General features: G+C 43.8%; 1 protein-coding gene across 6 annotated transcripts in view; it reads left to right on the top strand.

The window, feature by feature from the left end:
- Positions 1–17,170: 17,170 nt before the first annotated feature.
- The window catches only part of CDKL5 (cyclin dependent kinase like 5), a 135,784-nt gene continuing 135,629 nt past the window's right edge, over positions 17,171–17,325 (top strand). For all 6 annotated transcript variants that reach the window (XM_048066825.2, XM_066981255.1, XM_048066824.2 and 3 more), the window contains exon 1: positions 17,171–17,309. The gene's annotated coding sequence lies outside the window, so the exon portion shown is untranslated. The remainder of the gene's footprint in view (positions 17,310–17,325) is intronic.

Below are 17,325 nucleotides of genomic sequence, written 5' to 3'. Positions count from 1 at the left end.
AATCCAGAAAGCTACAGTAGGTATGCAGGAAATGGGAAGGCATGCACTTAACCTTAAGGCTAGGCTACAGGCTCTTGTGAGATAGCGTGTGTTCCAGCAGAAGGAAAAAGCAGCAGACTGAATGGAAGAAAAAGGAGCTGCTGTTTTCATTTCATAGCTTTGCAAAGCCACCACTCTAGCCTTGCACATCTTAAAACAAAACAACAACAAAAAAAAACCCACAACACCAAGGTTAACTGGGATTGTGCTGAAAATCAGCTCCTGAATCTGCTCAAACAAGGTGAATATATTCCAGCAAAGATACATTAACAGGGAGAACAATATGATACAGCCCCAAATAGTCTTCTCTCCCTTGTGAATCAGGGACATGGTAACATGGCCTCCAGTAACACTGACTTTGAACCACATTGCTCTGAAGAACTTCCATGTAATATCCGCCCTGACATGCACAGTGTTACAGGTCGTGGTGACCCCACCTTCAGTCTACCATCAGTCTAAGTATATGCAAAACCATAAAAAGATAGATTTCTACATGTATTATCTTTTTACTCTAACTGCATTTTAATTTTATGTGTCATGGTAGATTTCTATATATATATCAACATTTTTATAATTGCCGAGGCACTGTGTGGTTTCCCTAGATACTCTATCTAGAATGATGTGCTGCACTCATTCTTAGCATTGAGCAATTACTTTATTGTCCCTTAAATCACACAGCTAGCCAGTATATGGAGCTTTATTGAGAAAAAAAAAATAACAAAAACTCTAATTACACATCAGTCATTGATTCATTGATTACATGAGTATTTCTTTGGTGCTATCTGTGGTGCAGATAAGAAAGACTCTACGCATAGCCCTGTGTCTCTCTAAACACAGGAGGAGTCAGATTGGGGAAAACTGGTCTCTTTCACAGTTCCAAGCCTGTCTCTCCCATATGCAACCTGATAAATCCTCCCGGTTCTATCATGTGCCAGAGTTTCTTTTGCTGTCCCTTAGTTCTACAGGAGCATTCCAGTCACCATGACCAGAGTCTCAGCAGAAGACCATATCTATGTTTGGCTCTGTGCTTCAGTGGTGGTGCCATTTCTGAAGCTACTGTTAAGCAGCTGGGCTTCTTGCAACTCAGAGCATCGTGCCCAGCATATTCAAAGAAGCCTGAAAACCCCAGACAAAGATATACATGTTTAGACTTATTATTGTTGTATATAGTCCAGAATGGAAATCAGTGATGAGTGGTTTTCCTCAGGAGTCTTTGTTGGTGACACGGAGAGTGGGATCGAGTGCACCCTCAGCAAGTTGACCAATGACACCAAGCTGAGCAGTGCAGGTGACACACTGGATTGAAGGGATACAGTCCATGAAAGACCTTGACAGGCTTGAGAGGTGGGTCTGTGTGAACTTCATGAGGCTCAACAAGGCCAAGGGCAAGGAACTGCACCTGGGTCAGAGCAAACTCAAACATGAATAGAGGCCAGGTGATGAGTGGATTGAGAGCAGCCCTAACAAGAAGGACTTGGGGATGTTGGTGGATAAAAAACTGAGCATGAGCCAGAAATGTGAGCTTGCAGCCCAGAAAGCCAATTGTATCCTGGGCTGCATCAAAAGCACCGTGGCCAGCAGGGTGAGGGAGGTGATTCTTCCCCTCTGTTCCACTCTTCTGAGACTCCACCTGGAGCCCTGTGTTCAGTTCCAGGGCCCTCAGCACAAGAAGGAGATGGAAGCATTAGAACAAGTCCAGAGGAGGGCCGCAAGGATGATCAGAGGGCTGGAGCACCTCTTGTACAAAGACAGGCTCAGGGAGTTGGGGTTGTTCAGCCTGGAGAAGAGAAGGCTCCAAGGAGATCTTACAGTGGCCTTCCAGTACCTAAAGGGGGCTACGGGAAAGCTGGGGAGGGACTCTTGGTCAGGGACTGTGGGGTAGGACAAGGGGGAATGGTCTTAAATTGAAAGAGGGTAGACTTAGGTTAGCTATAAGGAAGAAATTCTTCACTCAGAGGATGGTGAGGCACTGGCACAGGCTGCCCAGAGAAGCTGTGGATGCCCCATCCCTGGAGATGTTCAAGGCCAGGCTGGATGGGGCTTTGGGCAGCCTGGTCTGGTGGGAGGTGTCCCTGCCCAGGGCAGGGGGGGTTGGAACTAGGGGATCTTTAAGATAATTTCCAACCCAATCTGTTCTGTGATTCTATGTTTCTATGAATCTTAACAGTGGCTTAAAATCCAACATTATGCAGATTTAACGGGACATTTATTACTACATGGCGACTCACTTCTATGTATTCAGCACCTCCTACAAACTTTCTTCTCTCCATTCCCACGTTACAGAATAAAAATATTTAAAATAAAGACATTAAAATATTTAAATAAAATATTTAATATTTTAACATATACTTGATTTGGCTACTTTAGTTCTCACAGGGGTCAAAAATCAGGAAATGCTTTAAAAATGAACTTAAACACTTCCATTTTGGACAAACTTTCTTTGAAGGCTTAAACTATTTTTCCACATCATTGCAAAAATCTGTTGGAATACAAGAAGCTAATGTGAAATGAGTGTCCCACTGAAATTGTGGTTACAATTATTAAAAGTAAGACATGAAAGAGAGCCTCAGAAACATCAATCAGTACAAGATATTGAAGTCAAACAGGAAGAAATCTTCATGTTATAATGTCAGGAAAAAAATAGCAAGCATAAAATGAAAATTTCTTCATATTGGGTATGCTAAACAGAAAAAAAGAAGAAAAAAAAAATGCCCTAGAACAGTGATAATAATAATGACAGTAATAACACCAGGAACTTAGGGTGCTGGAAAGGGATTAACCAAGATATATCATTATCTAGAAACATTCTAACCTCATCAAAACTACCAGGAACAAAGATTGTAATTTGAACAATCGTAGCACAACTCTGGCAGTAATTTTTCCTTTTTATTTTTTTAGGCAAAGAACAATAACTGTGAGAATCAAACAAGCCATGTTTTAGAGACCAGTTCTGCATAAAGGTCAGAAATATCTATAGCCACTGCCTTTAGGCACAGGTGCAAAAGTCCCAAATGCAAGGCAACGTATAGTGCAGAATCCTGTTGAGCAAGTCCTCAAGAAATAGGTTTCATAGATGGCTTTGGCCAAATGTTTTGCAGCTGTACACACTAAGGCAGGCTGAAGCTGGATCTTCCACTAAACGAGGATGCAGTAGAAGTAATGTGAATCAGGCTGTGTTTGCAAGGTTACTTGGTATTCTCAGTGTGCTGTATGCAGTGAATCAGCAAAACAATGGAAACCTAGAAAACCTAGGAGTATGCATATGACACTGGCATGAGGTAACCATGAAAGAAATAAGGTGCAATTTATGCAAACTGCTTAGCTAAAAGCTTTGTCCAACACATGGCTTACCATGAGAAGGGCACAACCAACAGTGACTTAAGATTTTTGGCCCAGTATTAAACACGACCGCATATGAAGAAAAATGAAACAAAGAGAGGTTAGCTGTAGAAAAATAGCCTGATTCAACAACATTTCTGTTTTCCTGCAGTCAAGGACAAGATGGCTCAGAAACGTTCATCTACCAGCATCACTCTGGCATTTCTCCCAGAACTTTCAGGGTCCGCTTGGCAGAAAATACGTAGCTGAATATTTTTAGTGTTCTCAAGATCTCTTATCCCGTGCTTCACAGTCATCTTCTCAGAAACTTTGCTTAGGCTCAAGGTGTGCAACCATTCACAGCTTCCATATTTCAGCTTCCTCAGTGATAAGAAGGAATCACTGACCGCCTCTGGGGCTACTGCTTCACGCTGCAGGCTAAGCTCAGGGATAGATAGCCTGAATCATGCATGCGTGGGTGCGAAGCGGAAGGGACACATGTCAACCCAGAGGCAGCAATCTCTATCACCTGGCTTTGAAAAGCAATTCTAGAGAGGATCACGATCAATAGAGAGCACTACCAAGAACACAGAGTCCTTCAGCTCTTGAAATACCAGGCCATGATCAGCAGTATCAAAATCAATTGCAACATCCGTCATACCTAAATGAATCTGATCTTAAAGACCCTCTAACATCTTACTGATCTTAGAGCAACACACAGACAGTACTCAGGACCGGCATGATCTCGGATCTGTGGCAATGCCAAAAGTGAGCTTAAAATATACCCCAGCTATAGCAAGTGCCTAAGGAAAGAAGAAGCCATCCACGCCCCAGTTCCTCTCCACTCTCATGTGGAGAGGGAAAGAGAGTTGGTGAGGACCCTGCATTTTTCAGAAAAGTTGGCACAAGGTCATTGCATTTTTCAGAAGAGGTGGCACTCTTCCTTCTGTGAGGGAGGTGTGATAGCAGGCACCAGCCTCAGCTCTACTGCCTTGTTTTACGGGCACAGTGACAAGAGGTAAGGGTTGGAATTACAAGGTATCTATGCTAGGAAACATCTCTAGGAAATATCCCTATGCTAGATATGCTAGGGAATATCCCAAACATCTTCATCAGAGATCGAATGAAACCCAGGAAAAGGAAGAAGTTTGTTGGGACTTTGGACTTCTCATAATAATCAGGTAAAATCAGTGCATGTTCAGCTCCATGCTGTGGTGCCCTCATGTTTGTTTCCTCCTGCACTAATCATAAAGCCAGCTCACGTACCTGCATATTGCACTGCAGTCACCTCGGTATCCAGTCCTAACACTCTTTTGTCAGTGCAGCTCTTTCCATTGACTTCAACAAGTCTTGGCAGAATACTGGCTCAATATCCTCCCATCCTAGAGCTAGAAATATGTGGCTCATAAGATATTAAACATGAAATGTTCTTCCCTTTCGTTCTTTTCCCCTTTGTTTTAAATATTTTAGTTCACTGAAATAGAATGGAAAATTTCAAGCTGGAGCGAGTTCTCAGAATATATCAAGCAGTCAGAGAGTTAAGGGCCAGAATTTAAGTTTTGTGAAGAAAAACTCTAAAAATTCTATTACTTCTAACACAAGCAATAGAAAATGTACTTATGTGAACAGTTACTTTAAAATGCCTCCGCAGTTCTTAGAGTCCAAGCCTTAAATCATGAGTAGGTTTGCTCATAGTGACTGGAATTTGAAATGATCTCAAAAGTAAAGGAAGAGGGCTTACTTTAGTTTCAGTAAGACCTCTAAAAAGAAGGACAAACAGAATGAACAATGCTGATAAAAATTTGGAGTACCCAAAACTGTGAAGGTAGCTAATAATTGTTTGGAAGATTCAGGCCATGCGTAACATAAATGTGTACAGTTTATGTAGTTAGCCATTACCAGTTAGATATAACTTATTTTGTCCTTGTGCATCTTCTGTCTAACCAAGAGATTGCCTGATCAGGTAATTAACACATCTCCGCGCTTCCCAACTAGGTGCTCTTTCTACTGCTTTGGTGTCCTTTGAGCTGAAGACAAAACACATGTAAGGAAACTCTAACGCCTTTCCTCCGTAACTCTCCCTGATACCCCAGGGATACTGCCAAAGCACAGACTGTGCCACAGGCTCCTCATTTAGAGTTGCAGCCCACCCCTGCAGGGCAGCTCGCTCCCCATCCCACGGGTACTGACACCGTGTGCCAAGCACCAGCCCAAGCCCCAAGCTTTTCGGGCTTGGCCATGAAAGCCGTGGTGGCACAGCAAGGAGGCAGTGCCCAGTGGTGCGGGCCCAGAAATGCGCTTGGAGCAGGAGATAGGCCTGAAAACAACCTCACTTTAGCTCTGCCCATCAGCCCGTACATCACTTTATATTTCCTTGTTCAGTCCTCTCTTCTGTTTGATCTTTCCGCACTATTCATCCTGATTCCGATCCTTTTTGTGATGCTTGTTTGCACAATGTTCTGTTTGCTCTCTGTCACACAAAATCTCTTCCTCTACTGCTCTCCTCCCCTGAGGATATCTTCATCCTCTTCACATGGAAGGGGGATCCCCGTTCTGGCTCAGAGGCTGTGCATCCTGCACAGCAGGATTGGGCCCAGCACATGTGGAGATCTGCACTGGGATCCTCCTCCTCAGGAACAGAACTTGGCTGTTGGATCAGGCCTTCTCCCCACACACACCTCGGCCAAGGCTTATAAAATGGCACTTTTGCATCCTCCCGATACGTCTCTGAATGCCAATGCCATCATCTTTCCATTTAGCCTGCTTAGGGAATGAATTAAGATGCTCAACTTTTAAATCCTCTTTCTCAAAACTAGCGATAGCTGTAGCACAGAAAGTCCTCATCTGATTCTTGGGGCATGCGTCAGGCCATCACAGTATGGACACTGCTTGGGGCACATCCAGCTTAGCTCCAGAATGCACCTACAGGAAAGTCAAGTGGCTTCCTTCTCAGAAGATGTTCATATGCTAGATGGAGTCGATTTTAAAGTGAGTTTACTGCTTTTGTGCCCTCCCCCCGATTAAACTATACAGTTGAAAAAAAAATGGTAACAAAAAGAAAACACAAAGTTGTGTCTAATCTGTCAAAAGAGGAAACAGAGCAGAGAGGAACCTAGATGTGATGTTATAAGAAAGTCGGTGGCTTCCATACAGATCGTGCTTAACCACCAATTTCAAAGCTGAAAAACTTTGCATACCTCAACACTAGGTAAATGATAGGACAGTGCAGCTCTTTTTTATACCAGTTTGGGAGTTCTGACCACTAGTAGAAGGGCCACCAAACCGTGTTATTGTTCAACACGCACACGTTGTTTGACGAGTTGTTGGGTCGTTATATAAAAGGTATAGTCCACAAGCCACATATCAGTCACGGTTAATTCATATGACAGGATTTATTTCCACATTTCACTGTTCAGACTGTTACAGAGGGTTTGCATGTTTTTTTATTTTTTTCTTCACACCTTTCCACCTCCTCACTGCCAATTTAGGAGCTGTTAGTCTCAGTTCACAGTAATTGTGAGAAAATAAAATTCCATCTGTTTCTGTCAGGCAAAGGAAAGATAGGAAAAGGAACGAGAGAATCAACAGAAAATTCCACTTGCTAGACATCCTTTGCTGCTAGCTATTATTTTCCTAAGAGATCCCTTGCTCAGTTATATTGCACAAAGTACCTAGCACTTAGCATATGCACAATATTTTAATTTATATATGTCCACAAATTCAGCTCTTCCAAGAATATAGCACCAAGCACTATTCTTCCACTGTTCATCTAAATCCATAAATATGACTCCCGTGTGGAAGCAGTGCCGTATAGAACTATTTAACTAATTAACGGACCAAAGCCCATTTTTCTCTCATTGGATTTTCAGCTACAGGCATATTTTTAATAGGAATGTGTAGGAACTCATGCCAGAATTGTTGAGCGTAGTAGCAAAATTCAGGCTTCTGTCTTTGCAATCTGTCTTTCCAATAGCTTTGGAATGGCTTAAAGGTGAACAAATAATGAGAAAGGGAGACAGGGAGAGAGGGAAAGAGATGCACAGCTCAGACAGAAGCTGAGATAGATTTAGGCTAAAAAAGCCATTAGGAGTTAAATGATCTGCAGAGAGGAAAGCCTTGAAATTAAATTTCACTAGATATCAAATAGGAGATATAAGAGTGGTATGTTAGGAGAGGCTCCTTCATGAAAATGCAAATAGCAGCAAGCTGTTTTAATTATAGGCTGTAAGTGTTGCATTCTGGGAGGCTAGAAAAAAAATGCAGAAGAGAGCAGAACCATAAAACATTCCCATCAGTATTTTCAGGTCTTTTTCAAATCCATTCTCAGTTTAGCAACATTTTGCAGCCCCATTGCACTTTTTTCTAGCCCACTGCTAGCCTGGGATGTGTATATGCTGACAGGATTTTTCCTGCTTGGAGTTGTCCCTGGAAGGGTGGGGGTCTCACAGCTAGAGAGGCAGGATGACATTTAATTCAGAGGGGGGGGAAGAGCAGTCATGAGCCCCCGTTCCTGTCACGATGCAGGGACCTGTCCCCACTGCTGCTGGTGGCAGGAAAATTAGAGCCCATAATCTGCTCCCCTGGAAGAAGGAGATGAAAGCATCCAGGTGAAGCAGTTGCAGACCACAAACCTTCACCAGCAAACGAGGCAGACCTTCCACTACAAACGGCTGTAGGTAACACAAGCAAGTCATTGGGCAATAAAAACCTGGGTTCAGTTTTATTTCTGGCATAAAACAATGCTTGCTGGCAAGAGAGCATGAAGAGAACACGTTATCAAACAAGCTCTTCATTAATAGAAATACAAAAAGTTCATCTGAATAGCAGAGAGACAATTGCCCTTGTCCTTCTCGTCTCTTCCCACCCGCAGAGGCAGTCAGGTCATGGCCAGCTCTGTCTGAACACCTTGTGCATTTGCAAGCCTCCAGATACCAGCCTCTCCCCTCCTTCAGAGAGGAAAATCCCTTCATTTCCACTTTCAAATGGAGAACAAACTAAAACTAATACACAGTCTTTCAGGAATTGAATATCTGCATGCAAAACAAGTATCAGGCTGCATTAGTTGAGCATTTGTTTAAAGTCTGGAAACATTTTGACGAGGGGTGCTGAGTAACAATCACATAATAACAGCTCTGTGGTGTTGAAAGGGAAAAAGATGAAACCCCTCTGCATTCAAAAACGCATTCAAGCTTCGATGATTGCATTATGGTTGAGGCCAGCACTGCTTTCCTGAAGGTTTTTTTGCTTTCCTTCAGTAGATGTCACTGCAGTACAGGATAATGCTGAGCTGCATGCTAGTTCTAGCACAGTTTGGGGGAAAGGGATAATATTAGCCTCACTAGGGAGTGGTCCACCACAGAGAACTGAAGCATTATGCCTTCACATTTTCAGCAGCACTGAGTATCAGCCCTCACATCCAATTTTTTTCTTATGCCTTTGTTACTTGATTGGGACCAAACACAAGAAACTATTTGCAGTTAAAATCGCATCAGGGAAGCTAATCTGGGACAACCATCATTCTGAACCAGAACCAGCTTGCACGCAGTTCATTCATTTTGCTTCTGTGGACTCAAATAACTACCTTCCTTCTGATGCAGCCTCCCCTCAAGTCCTTAAACCTATGCATACATTATTCTCATTCATTATTCTAATCAAGAACTCTTCTCTCTGTGTTTTTGGCTCTGACGTGAAAGCAAAATGTCTACCAGGTTAGCTTTTCATTTAATGTATTTTGCTTTTAAGATGGCTTGGCTGCTCATATAGTAAAACAAAATATTGTTTTTAAGCAGAGTGCAGGGGGTTTGCTTAAAACAAGAAATCTTCAGATGTTGGCCAACAATGAAAATATTTGAAAGTGAAATGTTTACCGGGTTGAAAATTTCCATTTAAAAGATATTCCTGGAAAAGCCTGTATGTCAGACATGGAAGGGCTGAAGCCTGAAAGTGAAAATAACAGGATGCGTGTGAGAAGAACCCTGGGAAATCGAGGAGGGTTTTATGAGAGGACAACCGTGCATTCAGCAAGCCCGCATGCTGTGAAAGAGACACGGCTGCTAGCAGAGGCATCAGAACGCGCTCGGGAGGCCCAAACCCCTCCTCTAGCTCACTCCTAGAAAACAAACCAGAACCACGTCTCTCCCCGTTTCCCCCAGCTGAACAATCAAGCCCCAAAATAGAAAGGGGAAGGCTTACTTTGGAAGCAGGCCGCGTAGCCCCAGGCTCTGGTGCAGTGGTAATGACAGAGATGGGGCTCACCAGGAGCACTCGGGCTGGGATCGGCAGTAGAAGGCCTGCAGCTGTGGCACCCCAGCTGCTGCCTTATCATGAGGAGCAGGAGGTGCAGTCAAGCGACACAGATTCCCTCCCAAAGCTTTGCCCTGCGTGTATCTCACCTGGGGAAGCTTCCTTCCAAAATCTGGGAATATGTTAATGCAGCACTCTCTGCAGATATACATCCAAACCCCAGGTGACACCAGCATGGAGAAGAGGCAACTTTGTCTTGGTCATTTGTGTTTCATTGGAGTTCAAATCCACGTTAAGCATTGGTACGTACTTCAGCCGACCATAACCGCCTGGCATGATGAAACAGAGACATTAGATTTTGTTAAGGAATGACACTGTTAACAGCTATGCCTTCTCTCAGCTAAATCAATCACCTACCACTTTATTAAACATGATTTCTTTCAGCCTCTCCGACTGCCTAATGAGCACCCTGAGCAGGAGAGAGTAGGAATCAGTAGTTCATTTCCCTCCGCCCTCCCCAGAGGAAAGCCCACACATCGAAGCAACTATTTGCAGATGATCTTTGGAAAGAAACAAAGAAAAATGTTTTGAGGGGCTATGCTTTAAAGCCACTTTCTACTGAGATGGCTAGACAGAATTTAGGACTACTATTTTTACCATCCAAGTTGGAAGATTTTGTCTTGCCTTCTGCTACGTCTTCCTTTCTTGTTGCTTCTACCTGTGACTTGTTTCGCAGCTTCAAGTTTCACACCCACACCCTTCTTTCCTCCCACTCTCTTTGTCTCTGTAAAAAAACCCTGTCATCCGTGACTTCTTCATATGTCATTACCTTCAGCCTCACCAAGGCCTGGATCCTTTTGTTTCTCTTCTCTCTCTCTCACAGGTTTCTCTTTTCCAAGTGTTTCTCCCCTCAGCATCGTTTCATGGAGGTCACATTGGGCTTTTGCTCTCTCCCTCCCTGTGCTCCTCCCTAGCTAAACTGTCTTTCTCTGTTTTTAGCAGCATTAAATACGACCCTTTTCCTCTTCCCCCTATCATTTTCCTGCTGCCTGCTCTCCATGCAGCAGTTCTCTTTGGTCTTGTTCTATGATTTCTGCTCAAGACACTCTTGTTTTCACCGTATCCCACATTAAGTCTGTGCTGATCCATCCGATCCCTTTGCTGAATAGCTCCAAGTCTCCCTTCTGCATTCAGGCTGCATTCCTCCTTCGGCCCACCCTATGCCAAAGCTTACTGTCTTGCATCGATTTCGTCAGCCATTTTCTCAGGTCTCTGTTGCTATGTTCCTCCCTTTTAAACAGCAATCATGTATCTTTCAGCTTCATACTTAATGGTCTTCATCTCCCTTGTCCCTTGTCACTCAGTCTTTTGACAACATCCAGGTCATAAGTATTTACTGGTGTTTGTCACTCCTCTCTTTTCCCGCATTTCTTCTTTTCCTTCTCCTTCTGCCTCAAGGACTGATGTTCATTTTCAGCCTTCCTTACTCTTCACCCTTTCTTTTTGCCTCTCTCTCACTCCAAAACAGCTAGTTCTGAGACAAGCTGTCCTTCCCCACTACACATTTTTTATCCATGTTCAGTTCTTCCAGTTTCCTAATTAAGTAATTCTCATTCTCCAGTTTGAGAACATCTGTCATCTCAAGTAGATTTTCTTCTGCCCTGAATCATCCTCCCTCTTATCCTGCTCCTGCATCTTCTTTGCTCTCCTCATTGGGATCTCAACCAATATCTTCTTCTTTGTGAAGACATCTGCTTTCCTTCACTTCCCTTTCTGTATCTCCCTTCCTTCTTTCATGCCACGTATTAAGAATTTCTCTTTTCCAACTCCTCTGTTTGCCTCAGTTCTTCCATCCCGAACACACTGCTCTTCACTCCTCCGTCAGTTCTCACGCTCCCACAAAAACATTTTTTTTTCTGATCCCCTTTTCTCACCAGCTATGGACTGCTCTGCTCCTCTTTTTCATATCCAAGCTAATTAAACACACATCTTCTCCACTTTAAGCCAGGAACCCTCTGTAAACTAGCTTTTCCCCTTAGACAAGACATAATCTGCTCTTACCTGTGTCTCTCCTCAGTTTTGAATGGAACCAAAGTTCAAAAACAATAATCCAGCATTGAAACCTTGTATTCATTAGGTTTCTGTGACTGTCTTTTCTTTGCTTTCTCCCTGTGCATCTGTCCATTACCACTGCAGGCCACTTGGAGCTCTTTCAAGACCCACCTCCAGCATTTATGATGACTTACCACTATGATGATTTAGTTATTATTTTGAATATTCATCTCTTCACTCCTGATCTGCCTGTTTTTATTCAAAGGAAAGTCTCAGAAAAAATTGGCTCAGATTTGCTCTTCCTGGACATCACTCCAAGAACAGTATGTTTAAAACAACACCTTCGGTTGCATCTCCTTTGCAGTCACGGTGACAAACCATATCTAGCCTGCCACTTATCTGCACCTTCCACCTCCTTCTTTTTTCTCATAACCAAACTATGCCATAATCCTAACAGGGCTAACATTTCTAGTAGAAGGCTTTTTGCATTCATCTACATACCAAAAACTCACCCAAATTTTCATTATGCCGAACAATGATTGCTGCAGCATTTGTTTCCTTACCCTTGCCACGCACTGCCATAATAATGATGCATTATCATTCAGGGAGACCCCAAGGTCTAAATAGTCCTCTCTTACAACTCTTTCTTTGGTCTCTGTCTTCATAGCATCAGTGTATGTGAATGGACTTCATTTTCAAGTCCATTCATGTTCTGTCCCCACCATATCATCTCCCAGGCTCTTGCACCCAGCCTACCCAGGATGATACTTTCCGTCTGACTGATAAAATTTCACATAGGCACATCCATGTTATCTCCCATACTTCACCCAAGTGCTTTTGCTGAGTTTCTCAGAAAGATCAAGAAAACCACTTCAGTTTGTGTTTTTTTTTTTCCTTAAAAATCTCTATTTGAAATTCACCTCTGCCACCATGCTACAGATTTAGATAAGTATAGTAAGTGAACTAACTCATCCTTTTCCGGTACTCTGTCACCTCTTACCTCTTGAAGTATAAGGCTTTGTGGGCCAGCATTATCTTCTTATTTTGGGTTTCCATGACACCCAGTCCACAAAGGAGTCAGGCCAAAAGTAGGGCTCTTAGGTACAACAGCGATGGTAACACATACTACAATAGGTGGAAATTGCAACATCTCAACAGTGTTGATGTTGTTCTGCAACCTTCTATCACGGCTACATTTAAATTCATATTTCAGAACATTTTCTTCTGTATGTCAGGCTATGAAAAAATACACATTTTTTTCTTGTTAAAAATACATTAAAAGCTAGTTATATCTTTGATTTCATTGAAGATTACATTTAATGGGACAATGTCAGCCTAGGTGCAATGTTTCACTTATTATTTTTTCATACAAAAAGTTTTAGGATTCTGTTTATAAATGCTGTTTGTAGTGGCATGGGCTCTCCATCAGGCTTGACTTAGGAAGATAGCTAGTAAATTCTAATTCTGCTGGAGAGGAAGAATGATTCTTCTTTCCTATGGAAACCTATTCTCATAGAAAACAGGTTATAAGAGCCACAAGTGGGGGATACTGCTTGTATAGGTGAATATGACTCACTGAAACAAGTAAGATAGTCACAAAGTAATGTTTAAATGCAACCACGAGAAGAAGAATAAGGGAGAAGTAAGACAGAGAAGGAAAATAGAGTGTTTAAGTTTAAAGAGAGAAGGTCATGCTTTGGGAAACAGTTTATGGAGAGTTCAGAGAGCTCTGAAAACAGAAGTGATTTTAAGAAAACAATCACTGGAAAATAAGAAAATAAGGAAAATATGTGATCTAGCCTACTGTTTTCATCCCGACACCATTGCTAGGGACACCTGAGCATGATGGGGAGAAAGGGGGTGAAATAAGATGTGATCTGTGGCACTGTAATGATGTGTGTCTGTGCCATTATATGGAGATGAATCAAGGACTGCAACACTGATGGGTCTAGACATACAGGAATTGCCCTCAGCACTGAAGGTGCAGACCTCTACAACAGAAAGCTGCCTTGTAGTCATGCCATCTTCCCCCTTTCTTGCTCCAACCAAATGCTGATATAAAACCATGCATTATGCTCAGGGAGGAAACACCTCGTGGGCAAAGCTACCTACGTGCACACTGAAGGTGCCTATTACACACGGTAAGACATATTAGGGTGAATGAAATCCATTAACCATAACTGGTCGTTATTATGGAAATAAAGACGTATGGTTCTTTGAAATGTCAGATTGTCTAAATTACAGTAGGCTGGAAAGAAATATTATTTAACTTTGCTCTGTGTACTATTTTCTTGTCATTGAGAAGTTATAAAAACACATTGACTTCAGACTCAGAACAACAAAAGCGTCTGATAAGAGTCACCTTATTTCATCAGCAAATACAATGCAAATGATGGTTTGCACACATGGGTGGTTTTCATCAGGTATCAGCATTGTCATAAACACAATAAATTACGGTAAAAAGTGGACCGAGTTCAGAGTATCCAAACAAATTAAATGTCAACAGCTCATTTATTCCTCTTTGCTTCTGCAAGTCAAAACAGTCACATCTTGATCTTGCGGGTTATAATTAGGTTGAGTCCCAGCTCTGCAAAAGCAGAACGCGTATCTTGCGATCTACCCACACATGTTTAGGAAGCCAGAAGAAAGGGCAGTGGTAATGCATAAGAGGAGTATACAGCAGGTGGCTAAGCACTGTAAACCTATTTATAAACTAAGAGGCAGATTAGGTAAGTTCTAGATCACTGGCACTTTTCATAGCCTTAACAAGCCTTGTTGAACAAGACACTAAAACTATTTCTTACAGGCTGGCACCATTGCTTATGTGACTTTCCCCCTACCAAAGGGCTCTGTTGGGTTTGGAAGTGCTGGGCAGGGCAGCCAGCAATTCTGCCACGGGGCTGCCCAGCAAACCCACATCCCTGCTGAATCCCCACAAACACGTGTAGCAGGCAGATCCTGGGGAACATCCCACTTGCCAGGTCGGTGGAGGAAGGTTGCAGCACCCACCGAACGGAGGAGGAAAAAATTAGTTTGCAGCACTTGCGTGGAAACGATTGCACGGAGGAATAAAGCCATAATTCTTTGATTGTGAGCCCAGTGTTCAAAATTAAATGATCCCATTCAAGAGCAACACTTGCAAATTACACATTTTAAAATACACATTTCAAGAAAAGCTTTGTGAAAGGATGTCAGTGCAGTTACAGCAAACTCTACCACCTGAGAATTGTGACTGTCAGCCTTTATTGCACATATTAAATATGCAATGCTGCATAGGAAATTTGTGGCAAAACACTCTTTAAATTAGTGCTTGCTCAACTGAGAGCATAGTTCCTGGGAAAGCAACAGCCAGTTTGTAGAGAGTAATAATAAAAGCAACATCACTCCCTTTTGTTGCATTGTTTTCTCTCAAGACCCTAGGAAAGAAACAATATCTATTCACTTCTTCATGGTTTCTGTTTCTTCTGTATGTAATGAAATGTCACTGCAAGCAAGAATAATGAATAATCTGCTCCTATCTGTGTGCCAATTTCTCCACTTTTTAGCTAGGCAAAACTCCCATTGATTTTTGTCTGTTTAAAGGCTCTTCTAAAATGCTCTGCTCCTCTCTTGCTCCATGCATTTATGTTTATACCTGTCGGGGCTGTATCTGCTGCCCACTTGATATCCTCTTGCCTCTCCCCGTATGCCCATCGATGCTTGCATCCATCACCTGGCTGTGCGTGCCAGTGGCGCGGCAGGGATGCAGCGGGTGAGCAGCCCTTTGCTGCCGAGGCTGCGTTATGTCGTTTAGCCATTGATCCCGTACGCCTGCCGCTGGTGCAGTGACCCGTGCGGGCTCCCAGAGGAGGCACGTGCCGGGCCTGGCACTTCACGCCGTTTCCAGCAGAACGGATCAGACCGCTCCGATCTGCGCGGGATGGCCAACCCGACACGGAGCCAGCTAGTGCCTGCGGGACCAAGAAAGGAAGCCGAGGCAATCTGGCTGCCTTCTTCATGCATTTGTCTCTGGCCTTGATCACTCCACGCCCCACTCTGGAGTCCCTGAAAAAACGACACTTAGGTGGTCCAAACTTGGGCATTTTCCCCTCGTTTTTATGGGAAAAATGCCTAAAAACGGTGTCTTATTATGAATGACACCCGCTTCTTATTTGTATTCAGAGTCACAAATGCTTATTTTACCTGGTAAACCATATTTTTTCTTATTTTAGCGACTTGGTGGAGTCTAGCCTAGCTTCTCACAAGAAAACTTCCATTATAGACCATGACACGTATCAGAAGAGAGGGGCTTGACCTCCACACCCACGCCTGATTTGCAAGGGTTCACCTTAGTAAATTCCATCTTTTTAGCTGTGTGAAATGAGCCTCAAGCTTTTGGAGGCAGCAAACAAAGAGCTGTTGTGCTCTGACATTTCTGTCACAACCACAAGACGAGGGAGAACAATATTATTATGAATATTGAAGAAACCCAGAAGACAAGTGGGCTATGATATCTGACTTCTGGCATGTAAAATTACGGACTGCTGTCCTTATTAAAGCAAAGCTCAAGATGAACGTTTCTTATAAAGCGTTCTATCCTCTCTGTCACGTAGCGTATTGTGAGAAACATCCAAACCAAGGCAGATCTCAGTAAAAATAGTAACTACAACATGTCAGTGTGTGAAAATGGTTACTTGCGAGAAGCAGTGTAGGAAAAGAAAATTGTTTTTGTGGAGTTTTAACAAAAAATCCACGGTGCTCGGCTCAGACTTTGCCACAGCCATGTTCCTGTCTCTGCGTTCTCACAGGAATTCGACACGCACCACGTCGCTTACAATCTGGCCTCACATTAAAATGACAAGACACACTGATAGAAGAAAAAAAAAAAAAAAAGTTGTTTTAATTGCTAGCATATGTTACCGGAAATTCAGTTAGTTATTTTTAAGCGTTAAGTCATTTATCTTCGTTTGTAACCGGTAGCACCACTGCCTTCCGTCCTGGAACCAGCACAGGCAGAGGAGAATAATTAAAGACCACAAAAGCCGTTGGTGATACATGGAGTGCCAACACTGGTAGCACACTTATTACAATTTAGACAGCAGCATTATATCTTTATTTAAATTCACTTTAAGTTATCCTTATGGCTAAGGATGCTGGGATCACTCCTGCCCCTGCCCCTGTCACCAGCCCTGTCACCAGCCCTGTCCCCAGCCCTAGCCCTGTCCCTGTCCCTTGTCCCTTGCCCCTTGTCTCTTACCCCTGTCCCTGTCCCTTGACCTCTGTCTCTGTCTCTGTCCCTGTCCCCTGTCCCCTGCCCCCTGTGTCCGGCCCCGACCCGGCCCCGCGGCCGTTGCTCGGCAGCCGCCAGCCAACCGAGCCTGCCGGGAAGGCTGAGGGGAGAGGCGGTGGCAGCGGTGGCAGGCTGACGGCTAGCCCCCATTGGTGGAAACGAGCGAGGGCGGGGCTTAGAGCCGGCTCTCCGCTCTGCTATTGGTGGGGAGAGGCGTCAGTTCGGGCGCAGGGGCGGGGCGGGGCGGCTAGCGGCTTGCGTTGAGAGGCGCGGCGCGGCGGGGCGGGGGGAGCGCGGCGAGGGGGCGGCGGCGGCGGAGGAGCGGGTGCGAGGGGAGCGGCGGAGCCGGCGCCGATCCGGAGCGGAACCGGAGCCGATCCGGAGCGAGGTAGGGGCTCGGGTAG

The sequence above is a fragment of the Anser cygnoides genome, chromosome 1 (assembly GCF_040182565.1).
Source record: "Anser cygnoides isolate HZ-2024a breed goose chromosome 1, Taihu_goose_T2T_genome, whole genome shotgun sequence".
Classification (NCBI taxonomy): Eukaryota; Metazoa; Chordata; class Aves; order Anseriformes; family Anatidae; genus Anser; species Anser cygnoides.
The sequence above is the reverse complement of the archived record's forward strand: the minus strand, read 5'-3'. Positions and strand labels throughout refer to the sequence as shown.